Source organism: Sus scrofa, chromosome 1, assembly GCF_054392235.1.
Source record: "Sus scrofa isolate SSC_HxYL_T2T_F1_AM1 chromosome 1, Sscrofa_HxYL_maternal_Yorkshire_Landrace_v2.0, whole genome shotgun sequence".
Lineage (NCBI taxonomy): Eukaryota > Metazoa > Chordata > Mammalia > Artiodactyla > Suidae > Sus > Sus scrofa.
In genome coordinates, this window is record NC_139383.1 from 84755630 (window position 1) to 84769673 (window position 14044).

At 40.5% G+C, this 14044-nt stretch overlaps 1 protein-coding gene across 5 annotated transcripts in view; it reads left to right on the forward strand.

Moving 5' to 3' along the window:
* Positions 1-14044, forward strand: part of TENT5A (terminal nucleotidyltransferase 5A) — a 374940-nt gene that overhangs the window by 10652 nt on the left and 350244 nt on the right. For all 5 annotated transcript variants that reach the window (XR_014840196.1, XR_014840198.1, XR_014840195.1 and 2 more), the window contains exon 3: positions 355-465. The gene's annotated coding sequence lies outside the window, so the exon portion shown is untranslated. The remainder of the gene's footprint in view (positions 1-354; positions 466-14044) is intronic.

A 14044-nucleotide genomic window follows, 5' to 3' on the forward strand; every position in this document is an offset into this window, starting at 1 on the left:
TTTCTCAGTTCAATCCCTGGCATTAAAAATCATTTAAAAATTATGTTTTCAAAAACTGATGCCCTTGGTAATTGTTAAAAGCAGTGATTCCAGCTTTGTAGTTTATGAAGTTAGGACAAATCATGTGCTTTCTTGCTGAGGGACATGGAGCACCCTGACAGCAGGAATTTTATGAGTGTGGGGCTAAGTTCTTTCTAACCTCCATAATGGAAAGTTCCCTTCAGAATCCCCTTCAGAAACTATTGATTTTCCAGCACAGTGTGTACTTATCAGTAATGCCAAGATTTTGTGGCATCATCTGGCCATGTCATTAGAAAACAGCTGAAACCCTATTCTTTTTTTTTCTTCTCTTAGCAAATTCCGACATAATGAGCTGCACTAGGCACAATGGATAACGCCATGCTGTGCATTGATTTGGAATTGCATAAGGGCTGGAGTATCTTCCTGTAGATCTCTTCAAATGAGGTAAAGAAGGTCATGGTTCATATGTTCTTTATGTTAACAGGGAATAATAAAAGGTGTTAAAATAGCTGCATGTTAGAGTCCAATTATTAGAGAAGAGAAACAAATTTAATCACATTCAAGGCCTAAAGGCTGAATGAGAGTTGCCAGATTTAGGAAATAAAAATGCACAATGCCCAGTTAAATTTGAAATTCAGAGAAACCATAATTTTTTTTTAAATGTATAAGTATGTCCCATGCAATATTTTGGACACACTTATACTAAATCTATATTTATCTGAAGTTCAAATTTTACTGAGAGTCCTATATTTTATCAGGCAATTCCCCAGCCCCTATAGGATTACAAAATAAGGCTGAAAAAGCTACCTACTTTAGAGTTGGAGTCCAGAACACTTTATAACTTGTTAATAGCTAACTTTAAATACCATTAAACACTGCATGCACAGAGAGCACCCATAGCAGCAGAGTCTTTGAAACATGGTTCATTCATTAAATATTTGCTGAATGCTTTTTAAGTGTTGATACTTGTGCTAAACTCTGAGACCCAAAAGAAGGGAAAGTCCTGCTCCATTGACCTTTAGAAGGCTGGATTCCACTTACGAGTAGATCTTAGTTGCTGAAAATGAATTTTCTCAACTACCCTGGGGTTAATTACTCACGAGGCTTAGCTCTGCATGGGGTGCCATAAAGAGCCCTGTGGACTGATGGAGAATTGGAATGAGGGTAATAGCCCTTGAAATATGCCTTCGTGGGAGCTTTCGGAGGTGGATGGCCCAATGGGTGGCCCTGTCTGTATAGGCACTGGCCATTTGCTTGTTTTGCAGGAAAAGGATCAAGGTGGACATTTTGCAATTTCTGCTGAGGGAGGTGAAAATTCCCCCTGAGCTCCTGGACACTTGTGTTCTCTTTTCAAAACCACCACAAAAATCTTTAAGGTTTAAGTAGAATGCACCTTGAAATTTTATTGCCTTATAATTCTATTTGGTGCAGCACATTAAAATTCTCTTGAGTGTTTCTTATGTAACCACTTCTGGTTAACTGTCATCTTGAAGTTATTAGTTTTTGCTGCTTTTATTTCCAGAGCTGTGAAAGTCCCTTTTTCGGTTGCTTCAAGTGCACCACGCACCCCAGACCTTACCCCTTCCCAATTTGTGTCGAGCTAAATTGTGTTGTCATTCTGGGTATTTGTTTCATCAGGGTACAGATCTTATTTAGGGCGCGTTTCTAACTGTCCCTGTTTTTTTATGTTACTCCCCCAGATTGCATGGGGTAAGAGGAATCCACAACTTTTGCCATCATCAAAACATTTAATAAATACTTACTTTCTCAGGCCCTTGGCTTGTTACTCTGAGAAGATTTACAAAGAGTTATACAAAGCTGGCTCCTTTTCACTAGCAGACTTAATTGAAAAGTGACACAGGGATATGAACAAACAAATAAAAGACAAAGCAGCAGTGAAGTTAAGGAATTTGCCAGAATCTGAGTAGCCAAGCTTGTTCCCACTTTAGAGCATCTGCTGGTCATTCCATCTCCTTAGAAAGCTCTTTGTCCAGATTTTTCCATCTCTTTTTTCTTCACTTTATTCTTATTCTTATTATCCTCATTATTATTATTGCCACCACCAGTTGTTTTTATTGAAATGATACTTTCTCAAAGAGATCCTTCTACTTGGAGTTCTCCTCCAAGATTTTTATTGAGTTACTCCAATTAGCCCTTATCTTAATTTGAGATGCCTATTATTAATACATGTGTCTCTACCTGAAATTATAAGTTGATTTATGGTTTGTCACCACAGAATGAAGTTCCATGAAGGGAAGAACTTTGTCTAATTCTCTCCCATACTCTTAGTGTCCAACATAGTGCCTGCTACGTAGGAAGTGCTGGTTAAATTTTGGTGAATGAAGAGATGACTGGATCCCATTTGGCTCAGGATGAGAGGTGAGGTGAACTAGCTTTAAAGAAGATGTGAAAACAGTGAAGAATAGTACAGAACACTGTTAAAACAAGAGAAAGGTTGTCTGCTCATCATCTCCGGGTGAAGAATTCCAGTCTTGAAGCCCTAAAGGAGCACCAAACAGGGAAGAAAGACAGTCTCCAGGGGGATGTTCAGGGTAGAAGTCTTCCAGCCTCTTCTTGGTTCCTGAACCTGCGCAGTGGAGAACAGTGGGCCCGCTTAGGCGCTTGGTATTTGTGTGGCATGATGCCTTTAGTGCCCACGGGTCTGCTCTCTTTGTTTCAAACCTACTAGGCAGCCAGGTAAATGGAGGACTTCAGCTGTCCTGGGCAGAGACTACTATCTCTTTTTCATCACCTGCCACATCTCTCAGAACTGGGGGATTTCAGAGAAAAGTTTTGCAGACAATGAGTACAAAGACTGAAGCCAGTCTCATATTCTGAGTAGGGGCTGTTAGGGTGGAAATTCATTGTGCTCTTTGAAGGCCTGTGTAGAAAGGGCAATCTTTACCTCAGCCCTTACAGCCGATGAGACAATCAGCATCGCCATCAGTGTCCTTAGCCAGTCAAGCCTCATGGAACAAACTGCCGTGTCCTGGGGCGTTGTACCTGTCATGACAATTTGTTGTTGATGTTTCATGAGTGTCCCAATTGCAGAATCACATAGGGTCACACTAAAGCTTCTGGTTTGGGGTGTGGTTTTATATTTTTTTTATTTAATTTAATTTTTTTTTTTGTCTTTTTAGTGCCACACCTGCAGCACATGGAGGTTCCCAGGCTAGGCGTCAAATCAGAGCAGCAGCTGCCGGCCTACACCACAGCCACAGCAACACTGGATCCTTAACCCACTGAGCGAGGCCAGGGATCGAACCCGCAACCTCATGGTTCCTAGTCGGATTTGTTTCCAATGTGCCATGATGGGAACTCTGGGTGCAGTTTTAGAATTACCAAAGAAGTTGAAGATCTGATGCTGTAAGGACCCTGGACTTCCAAAAATCATTGAGAAATGAGTTTCAGACTTTAATTATTGCCACTTATATTCATTAAAACCAACCTGAACTCTCTGGATCTTGTCCTAAGTCCCAAATCTCTTAACTCATAACAATTCTTATGAGGAGGGATGTTGGGAGAGAAACTGATGGAGAGAAAGGAAACAGCATGCTATATTTCATATAAAGTACTGACCTTTTCATATAAATCTTCTATTATAAAGCAGGTAGGTTTGCAGCTTCTGAATGAACTCAAGGTTTTAAGAGCCACTTGAAGAAATCTCTAAAAGATGAGCATAAAAAGGAGTTCCCTTTGTGGCTCAGCAATTAATGAACCTGACTAGTGTCCATAAGTATGTGGCTTCAATCCCTGGCCTCGCTCAGTGGGTTAAGGATCGGGTGGTGCCGTGAGCTATGGTGTAGATCGCAGAAACGGCTCAGATCTCACATTGCTGTGGCTGTGGTGTAGGCTGGCAGCTGTGGCTCATATGTGACTCCTAGTCTGGGAACTTCCATATGCTATAGGTGTGGTGCTAAAAAAAAAGAAAAAAAAGATAGGCATAAAAAGACATACCTTTCCTTCATTTCTACAAAAGGACAACCATTCACAGAGTATGTGCTCACTAGGATTCTGACTCTTGACTCCGTGAGAAGTCTGTCTTTTTTTCCTCCTGTTCTGGGTGATCTTTCCAGGCCATCTGGAGGAAGGACCTGACATCTGTGGACTTCTTTCTCTGGCTCAGGATGCTCAGCACTTGATGTGCATCATATATCATCTTCATTAATAGCCCATCATGCCATTATTTCTTCCACGCTCCTGTGTAGGAGGTGAGTTCTAGCTCTCCAGCTGGAAAGGAGAAGAGGGAGGATTCTGGGGCGAGTCTTGAACTTCACATTCTTTGCTCCCTTCTAACCTCCCCACCATCTCTTTCCCACCTCTCACCCTTGGCTATGGATGGTCAGTGCTACTGTTTCTCTCAATCCTCTAAACTTAAGTGCAGGAGAAAGAATATGCAGCCCAGCTCAGCTGAGGTCATGTAAACCCTAAGAGAAAGAGTGCTTACAGGATGTGAATAGTTCCTCAGAACAGGCCTTAGAGGCAGTGAATGATATCAGTAGTACATGTTTGATTAGGTAAAATGTTATATTTTCCATTAGGTCATCAAAATAATCCTGAGAATTAGATCAAAAGGGTATCATGATAATCTCACTTTTAGGGTAAAAAAAAAAAGAGACCCAGTGAGACAGAGCTTGCACCTAAGACATAAAGGCTTTAGAATTAGTTCGGCGATTGCCTGAAGGAAGACTATTTATGCCTGAGTCACACCAGGCAAATTGGTTTCCAGGTCTTTCTATAACTCCTCTATCAACCATCTATCCAGATGGCAGGTGCATCATAGCATCACAGCACATAGAAGGTTCAGGAAGAGCATCTGAGCTTTTCTTGTACGATGAGATCATGTCAATTGCCCATTGTGAGTGGATTATCTTACAAAAAATATGCATGATTTAAATTTTTAGTTGGCACTCAGAATTCAATCAACTACTTCAGGGCTGTCAATGCTGTTTTCTGTATGTCGTGTTGCAGAGAATGGGCCACTTGATCTTTAAAAAGTGATCAATTAGCCTGGCTTGCGTCACTTCTTACCAACAATGCTTGCTACCAGCTGGCTTCTTATTTTAAAGAAAATGTCTGAAAGGAAAGGTAAAGAGTGTAATGAGATATGCTAACCTCTTACAAAACTCTGAATGCATTTCTGTAACTCCTGAAATGTTCATTAGTCTTCTTGTGCTGTAGGCTGATCACACCTGTTTACTTTTGCCACCTGAAACATGTTCCTTGGCATTTTCCTCCTAGGTTGCAACTTATGCTTAATGATGTCATCAGCCTCTCTCAACACACAATGTCAACAAGATTCTTCTCCACTTGGTAGCTGGTTAAGGGTGACTGAGGGTGGAAGGCAAGATCAGAGCAGAGGACCTGGATTATGGTCCTATACTAGTAATATAGTTGATGTATTTCTAAGATGGTGCTTAGGGAAACCCATTTGTAGGATTTTTCTTTAGTTAGCCTGGAGTGATGCAAAGACACCTGTAATTTTTATATAGTATTTCTGAAGCACAGCTCTGCCTAGAACTCCTGCTCTGCAGATGCCAATGGTGCCCATTCTATGTCACTTAGCCTAGGTCCTCTAGAAAGCAAAGCCTGAGGCAGCGATTATGGTCATAATGATTTATTTGCCAGATACAATGATAGATGTTGAGGGATGGGACAGGTGTAATTCATTGCAACCTAGTGTGTCACCATGCTGGCTACTGCATCACCAGGTGCCATAAAGCAACACAAGAGGTAACTCAGCAGGCTTGTTCAAACAGCGAGAGAGACTCTTCCAGAAAGTTTGAAACAAGACATTGACCTTGGAGTGGTACATAGGAGGGATAAAGGAAGGGGAATTTATCTCCCTGCCTACCTGCTCCCACTGGCCAAGCTTTAGTCCTTGGGGAAATACCTCTTCTATATTCCCAGAGGCCCACCTGGCCCCTCAGCACTGTGCAGGAGAAAGCTCTCCTGTCCTACAGCTCTCCTGGTGCTGCAGTCAGTTCCAGAGGTGGGGTGGTTCTGACCACAAGTGGGATGCTGACTCAGAAAGAAGGTGGTCATGCTTTGCATTCTACAGTGTGGTATTGTCCTTGGAGTAAGGAAGGCACTGCTGAGTGATTATTTCAGTAGGTCAAGAAGATAGAGTTGGATTCAAAGAGAAAGTGGAGGATTACGAGAGGACAGAAGCTACACAGAAGGTATCAAGGAAAGAAATCTTAGTATGGAACATTGTTGATTGACACTTGGCTTCTCTTCCCATCCTCCTGTATTCTCCCCTGTATCCCAGGAGTTGGAAGGCAAAGGACCATTTACCAGACTCCCTTGCAGCTCAGGTTCTGGTTGCACTTCAGGTTTTGCCAATAGGAGGCGCTTGCATGAAATGTGGCAGAGGGGCCTTTCTTATGTCAGTGGTGATGCCACTGAGCAAATTCTTGCAGGCTCACATATTGGTGACAACAGTAGGTTTTTGAACTCTAGATAGCCATTATGGCCATGTGACTGTAAAAACTCAGAGTCTCTTGTGGTGTAGTGGGTTAAGGATCTGGTATTATCACTGAGGTGTTCAGGTTGCTGCTGTGGTGGGAGTTCACTCCCTGGCCTGGGAACTTCCACATGCTGCAGGAGAGGCCAATAAATAAGTAAAACCAAGAATCCAATAGGGCCCTCTGCCTTCCCTTCTCTCATCCCTTCCAAAGATTTTGTAAGCACCCTCTTTCTACATTTAAACCCTTAATAAGTTAAACATCTGGAGTAGTGTCTGTTTCCATTTCCCTGAGCGCAAAGTAAGCTTTGTGAGAGCCTGATGCAATAAGCCTTATAGTCTCCTTATCTCCATCCATCATCAGCCTGGGGACGGGAAGAGCCAGCAGCAGCAAGCCTGCAGGATTGGAAGTGCACAGAATTTGGGCTCAAATGTTCAGGTTTGGATTCTGGTCCCAACTGATTTAGCTTTGGACAGAGTACTTGACCTCTTTAAATTTTTGTTCCCTCAATGTAGAAATGGACTAAGAGTAAATACCTCTACATAACTTAGATAGTTCTTATATGGACTTAATGAGACAATGGGTAGGACATTTCTTCTAACGGGTGTGATGCGTTTTAAATCTGGAAACTAAAGTATCAGGTACTTCAAGTCATGCATGTTATACATTGTCACAGAGACTAGATGAACTTTCCCAAAAGGTTCCAGAAGCAAGAGCTGTTTGCTCACCACTGAATCCCCAGTTCCTAATAGAGAGCTTGATGTGACATAGGTGCTTGATTAACGTTTATGGAATGAATCACTGACAGACCCTGGTCAGCTTATATACAGACTATGAGTTGCAGGTGAAAAAGACTAAACTCCTGTTTGGTTTCACTCATGACTGGCCAACACTTTGCTCTCTGTGGCAGGTGGAAAGCATTGAAGGCACTCGCTGGTCAGCTTCTGTCCCCTTTTGGTTGGTGACCTATGGTATTTGGGAGTCAGTGCATTTTCTTCCATGGCTGTTTGAAGCACTAATATGCAGTTTTCTTTTTTGTAATTAAATTTTATTGGAGTGTAGTTGACTTACAATGTTGTATTAGTTTCAGGTGTATAGCCAAGTGAGCTTCCATATATATATATATATATATATATATATATATATATATATATATATATATATAAAATCTCCATTCTTTTTCCCAAATAGGTTATTCCAGAATATTGAGTAGACCTCCCTGTGCTATACAGTCAGTCCTTGTTAGTCATTTATTTCATACAGCATACATAGTTTTCTAACCAAATCTTCTCCATGCTGTGGAGATCTGGTTGTTAGGAAGCCTTGGGGAATGTATGCATGTACACCCCTCATTCTCACTGTTCTGCCTCAAAGAGAGTCTCAGTTTCCCATCTATCAGCATCTCCCATGGACCTTGTTACAGAACCCACATTCCTTGCATATCTGTACTTCTAACTAGCTCTGTGGGTGATTTTCAGGCATGGAGACATTTGGGAACCACTGGTGTGATAGCTTTGACCATTTTGTGTAGTAAGGAAACATTTTTGCACAATCACTTGTGTAACAAACAATATATTACATATACGTGTGTGTGTGTATATATATATATATACATATATACATATACATGAAAAGAAAAAAATATATAGTCTTTTTATGGTTGTACCTGTGGCATATGGCAGTTCCTGGGTGAGGAATTGAATTTGAGCTTCAGCTTCAACCAATGCCACAGCTGAGGCAATGCCAGGTCCTTTAACCCAGGGCACCAGGCAGGGGATGAAACCAGCACCTCGGCAGCAACTTGAGCCGCTGTGATTGGATTCTTAACCTGCTGTGCCCCATCAGGAACTCCCTTTTAGCTGATATTTGTAACAGATTACTTGCATAGCTCATACCAGAGTTGAAATTTTACCTAAAATTTTCAAGACCTCCTTTTATTCTTAAAGGCCCGTGTTTGCTAAATGATTTTTTTTAATTAAGTAAATAACATGCTTCCTCAAATCTTAGCACTTTTAAACTATTCCTGATTAGTGTGCTAATCACTGGAAACTTCAGAGCTATTATTATTATTATTATTAATATTATTATTATTTTTTCTTTTTAGGGCCGCACTCGCAGCATACGGAGGTTCCCAGGCCAGGGGGCGAATTAGAGCTGCAGCTGCTGACCTATACCACAGCTCACAGCAATGCCAGATTCCAACCCACTGAGTGAGGCCAGGGATCAAACCTGCAAACTTATGGTTCCTAGTTGGATTCATTTCTGCTAAACCACAACAGGAACTTCCCAGAGCTATTATTTAAACAATTCACATTCTGACTCCAGAAGTTTTCAAATTTGGGTGAGTATGATAACCTTTTGTGACAGGGAGAAAATATTAGGAGTCCTGTTTTTAACTGATCCTTCAAAAAGTTTATATCTATGCATAATACATTCATGTAGTCATATGGGTGTCAAATGAATAAGTAAGCAAACATTTATGGTAGGTGATCAAAAAAATTTGGAGACCACCAATTTTGTCATTTTTCTATGTGAAGATTGTTTTCTCTCTGGGCAGAAGGGAGGTCTGTGTTCCATATATCTATTGCTATGTTACCAACCACCCTCCAAATTGGTAGTTTAAAACAATGTCAATATTTAATTTTCTCACAAAGCTGAAGCTTGGGCAGGGCTCAGCAGGAACGGCTGTGTCTGCTCCATCAGGATGGCTTGGAAGTCTGTATGTCAAAATGTGATCGTGGGTATATGTGTTAATAAAAAAGAAAATATATACACCTGCCATCTGAAGGAGGGCTGGAGCCAACTGAAGGCTGTCTGCTCACAGGCTGGCCATTGATGCTGGCTGTGGTCTGGGAAGTCTCAAACCCTTGGAGACAAAAATAATGGGGATTCCTGGACCCTCTCTCTTCCTCTTGAAGATCTCTGCAATGATCTCTCCAGCATGGCAGCTTCCGCTTAACTGGACTTTTCACAGAGCCACTCAGGGCACCCCAGGTATGGGTCCCAAGGGAGAGCGCCAGGCGGAAGCCCAGTGACCTTTTTCTAATCCAGCCTCTGAAGGCATCCAGGGTCATTTCTGCCATATTCTATATTTTTGAAGGAAATCCCTGGGAATCAGACCCCACTTTGTTGATGGAAGGAGTGCCAAACAATTTGCAAACATATATTAACACTTCCACGCTTCTCTTGACCTGACTGGGGACAGTGAAAAACCAGTGACGTGACTGGGGACCATCTAGTTATATCTAAGCATTAAGCTGAGGGCTGGATGTGAACTGGAGTGCTGGTCTGGTGTGTATGGGTCTCCACACTGAGTGGATTCAACCCACCCAGCCCCCTTCCTTTCCTTCAGCTCTACCCCAGCACCCTTGCGGGCCCTAGGCAGCTCCTCCAGGCCTCTAGCCTGGTCCAGGAGTATTTGAAAAGGCATTTGGAGGTGGGAATGGAATAAAAAAATTAAAAATGGATTAGGTGGCACCCCACTGAAGGGGAAAGGAAGACTGGATTCCTCTTTTCTATTCATATAGGCCTGAGAGGAAGAGGTTAAGGATCCTCCCAACAAAATATCATGTATGTCAAAATGTCACCCAGGTTATGTGTGTTAGTTGAAAAAAAAATGCATACATGTTCCTTCAAAAGGTCATGTCAACAATAGGTATGGATTGGAGTTCCTGTTGTGGCTCAGCAGAAATGAATCCGACTAGGAACCATGAGGTTGTGGGTTCGATCCCTGGCCTTACTCAGTGGGTTGTGGATCCGGCATTGCCATGAACCGTGGTATAGGTCGCAGACGCAGCTCAGATCCTGCGTTGCTGTGGCTCTGGCACAGGCTGGCAGCAACAGCTCCGTAGATCCCTAGCCTAGGAACCTCTATATGCTGCAGGTGCAGCCCTCAAATGACAAAAAAAGACAAAAAAAGACAAAAAAAAAAGCTTAAAAAATAAAAATAAATAAAGCAATAGCTATGGATGCCAGAAAAAATATGTATAGTTTCTATCAAAGCGGTGTATCAGTAATAGCTGTGAGTTCTAATAAAACTATGTACTTTTGCTATAAGCATTTTCTTTTTTTTTTTTTTCTTTTTTTGGGAGTAAGTTCATGGTAGTGAACTGGTTTTCATTTTTTTCTTTTTTTTAATAATTTTTTTTTTATTTTCCCACTGTACAGCAAGGGGGTCAGGTTATCCTTACATGTATACATTACAATTACATTTTTCCCCCACCCTTTCTTCTGTTGCACATGAGTATCTAGACAAAGTTCTCAATGCTATTCAGCAGGATCTCCTTGTAAATCTATTCTAAGTTGTGTCATTTTCATACTTTCAAGCTGATGTTCCTAAAACAAGAGACCATTTAAAGTCCCTTTCTTCATTGTTTGTCCCAACATTTCAGATCAAGTCAATTTATCATATGTATTTAAGTAAAAAAACTCTTTTCCATAAATAACAAAACACTATAAATAATTCCCTCTTGATAACCTATTCCACTGAGGTGATGGAGCTAAAGGATTTGGTTTATGTAACTTTCTTATAAGTCATAATTTTGAAGAGTATGTCTATGGTGAAATTATTCTAAAGACGAATAACAGCTTCCTTTGACATTTGATCAAGTAGGTTAAAACTAAGAAGCCAGAGAAGAATGTAGAACATTTGGAAGCTGTTCAGAGGAGAGTCTGCAAGATGATTAAAAGGTTGAGAAATAAGATCCCAAGAAAGGGAATTTATTGAGATTATTCTGCTTTGACAGGCAGAGTTTGCGGGGATGACTCACTATGACTTCTGATGACCAAGACCTTCTTCAGTGCTCCAATGTACACGAGACAGCACTATGCCAAATGATGCCCTAGTTGGCATTCAGGAGTAATGAAAATTTCTGAAATGGTTTTGATGCCATCTTTGTCCCGTGCCACCAAGTTTAAACTTCACTAAATGTAATTTTAGTGCTTATCAATCCTTTGATAATGGGTGAGGCAAAGGACTCTTATTCTCAGACCAAGCCAGAAAATAGACCTATTTTTTACATTCTAGACGCTTTAAACAGGAAGGTGCCTTGCTGTTCATTTCCATCTGATATAGGAGCTTAATTTTGGTTAGTTTTAGTGAAAAAAATAACACTCTGTAAAAATCAAATTTATCATTAATAATTGCAGTGGAGTTTCTAGGCTGATATTAAATAATTTTTTGTAGTGGTTGTTAATTTTTCTCTTTCTAGAATGATTTAAATATTATAATAAATATTAAGATGCTATAGACAGAAATGATCTGTATATTTCTTTGGAGTCTAGGATCTTTGAATTTTCTTTCTTATTTTTAGCTGTTTTTCAAATTGATCTTAAGGGTTTTTCAATATTCTAATTTAGAACAAAAATTTCTACATAGTTTATGTTCATAAAAGACAAATTTAGTACTGTTCCATCTGCGGACAATTTTGTTGCATACTTCTGTTTCCAAATTAGAACCATTAGAAACCATTCTCTTTGGGACTCTTTCCTATAATCGATTGGCTTACTATTTATTTTGATAGAGGTAGCGGTTACAACAGTGCTTGACCTGTGTTGTGTAATATACATTCTTGCCCTGGATAAATTTTGTCTCTGTGGAAAGTGCATTGCACATAGAAACGACCTTAACCCCCACTTCCTCTTCTCGTAAATCAGGTCACTTTTGTAAGTTTCTAGTTGTGTCTTATTATAATTGATTCAGCAGTGAGAGACATTTTTAGCTGGATTTTCAAAGACTATTCCACCTGGCTGTGCCAGAGAGGCCCTCATTTATGTTGTCTTGAGTACATATTGGAAGCCTAGATTTTCCAATTCTTAGAGTGATCAAATCTGATCAATTTCATATTGTTACATCCCTGTGAGTGCCCTCCAAGTAGATGTAAAGACTATACTCGGAACAAATGTTGGATGTTTGTATTTTTTTCACTGGGGTGCACTGAAGAGGAACTGTGCCAGCACCTAACCCAGGCACCTTAGCAGTTTATAAGCTACTGTGAAAAATGGGGAGATTTCACAAACCATGAATACCTATGTCCCATTCCTGGAATGCTTAACAAAGAGATATTTTCGTTTGATAATACTCAAGGGACTGTGTTTTTTGTTTGTTTGTTTTTGTTTTTAGTTCACTATTATCACTTGTTTCTTTTTTAAAAATTACTAACTTAAAATTATTTGGATTGAATTCACCAATGATGAGTCTCCTCTTTTTCTATAACGTCTCTTGCTGATATGGTGATCTGCCCCCAGACAATCGTCTTGGGCAGTGGTGTATTCTTAACTAAGTTTGATAAAAGTTGAAACTAAGGGAGTTCCTGTTGTAGCTCAGTGGTAATGACCCTGTCTAGTATCCACGAGAATGTGGGTTTGATCCCTGGCCCCACTCAGTGGGTTGAGGATCCGGCATGGCTGTGAACTGTGGTATGGGTAGCACACGTGGCTTGGATCCCGAGTTGCTGTGCCTGTTGTATAAGCTGACAGCTGTAGCTCTGATTCGATCCCTAGCCTGGGAACTTCCATGTGCTGCAGGTGCGGCCCTAAAAGCCAAAAAAAAAAAAAAAAAAAAATGAAACTAGGATGCTAAGTAGAGCAATGGGCATGGCCAGTCAAAACAATAGGAGATTCCTCTGATGATGCCTTTGTGGGAGCCTTTTTCCCTCTGCTTCTCAGCCCTGTGATGTGCAAGCCACAAGGATACTCAGATATCAGGAAGGGAAAAGTCATGGTGCCTGGGGTGGCCATAGGTCACCTTTAGGATTCGGTGAACCTTATTGCTCTTCCTTTGGGACCTCATAATGGACTGAGTGAAATTCTGCACCTGACTTTTGACTCCATACTTGTAAGACGAGAGCACTGAGGCTTTCTTTCCTAGGCCAGAAGATGCAAAGGAATACAGGTTGCTTATGAGACCATTCTCGGTTGTAGGCTGGGGGCAGCTTATTTGTTACACGTTATTGGAATTTCATGGGATAACTTTTGCAATTTCCCCAGATAATTATTTTTTAAATATCTGTCCTTTCTCTTTCCTGTTTCTTTTTGTTTGTTTTATCTGGGTTTTATCTGGAGTTTTGTTTCATTTGCTTTTCAAATACACTGACCTTTTTGGTGATTGGAGTTGTTTGAGATAAGTCCAGGACTTTTAAAAGACTAGTAAATCCTCTCAAACTGAAACAAAACAAAATTACACGCACACACACAAACGCACAACATAAAATCAAAATGTATAGAAAGCAAACTGTTCTGTTATACAACTATTTTGGGGCCTCAGAATTAAGCTCATAAAAACTTAAGGCAAAATGAGGGATGAAATGCAGATGAACTGGTGGTAATGGAACATTTGCTTTCTGCCTTAAGAATTTATCCAACATTATGGGCACATTGAAATACAATTTTAAACCTTGGTACTAGGAGAGCTATCACTGAATGAAATTCTGCATGGCATCTTTTGGCAAAATGAAAAATTCTTTCAGAGGGCAGGCATATCTTTAATAGATTCCTTTCCAACTTAACCCATCTTTCTTTTACTATCTTTAAGCATCAAGTTCATAATCTATAAAATA